Below are 1025 nucleotides of genomic sequence, written 5' to 3'. Positions count from 1 at the left end.
CTCACAATCACGAGATCGTGATTTCAATACTTTGAACGGGTGGTGTATTATGTTCATGAGCAGAACACTTCAACTCATGTTGCTCGGCGATCACTTCGACTCCTTACGTGTATGACACGCCGAACGCTTGTTCAAGCAACAAATCATTTTGTGGACGTCTTTGCGAGAAGAAATTGTAGAACCGCCTTTCGTGCGCGATGAGAGACTACTATATATATATATATTATTATTATTATTATTATTATTATTATTATTATTATTATTATTATTATTATTATTATTATTATTATTATTATTATTAAAAATGCAGGGATACAAATTATGAAAGAAAATTTAATGTATAAATTTCATAAATATATTCGTGCGTTTTTAGTTTTTAACAAAACATTATGTAGTCACAGAACAAACTTACATTGGCTGACAACCAATTCCAGAAACGTGGAGCGACTTACGGAAAACCTCAACTAAAAGAGCGGTCTTTCATTGGAAAGGTGACAAGAATCATTGAAACAGACGTGAGATCATGTGATGTAAATGCTGCTATGGTTAAACTTAATGAGTACTTCAAATATTTTGATGCAGCTGATATTCTTCCCAACTAAAATATACCAAACTAAACGGCCGCCATTTGAAGAAAGCTTAAATATATTATCAGTCATTTGGTTCATTTTAAGTTATTCGGCAGTAACTGTACTCCATGACAAATCCACAAAACTTTGAAGACATTGTTAATTTGACTTAATAGCTGTAAAAATATTGAAAGGCCTCAGCAGATAATAGCAGGAGATTTTTGTGTATATATTGTCTACAATTCTTCAATTTAACAGAATTTTATTTTTACTTTCAATTCTAAATTTATGCCTAACGTTGGCCATTCATGATCTGTTTTCTTGCAGAGTGAAAAGAAAAAAGTTGGGGAAAATTGGAAAATTCCGACCAGCAAAATGAACAAGGAAGGGTTGCAAAAGGATAAGTGAATGCATTACGAGGTATGTGTGTTTGGATTAATGTATATTTATGTGTAT

The sequence above is a fragment of the Octopus bimaculoides genome, chromosome 4, assembly GCF_001194135.2.
Source record: "Octopus bimaculoides isolate UCB-OBI-ISO-001 chromosome 4, ASM119413v2, whole genome shotgun sequence".
NCBI lineage: Eukaryota > Metazoa > Mollusca > Cephalopoda > Octopoda > Octopodidae > Octopus > Octopus bimaculoides.
The sequence above is the reverse complement of the archived record's forward strand: the minus strand, read 5'-3'. Positions refer to the sequence as shown.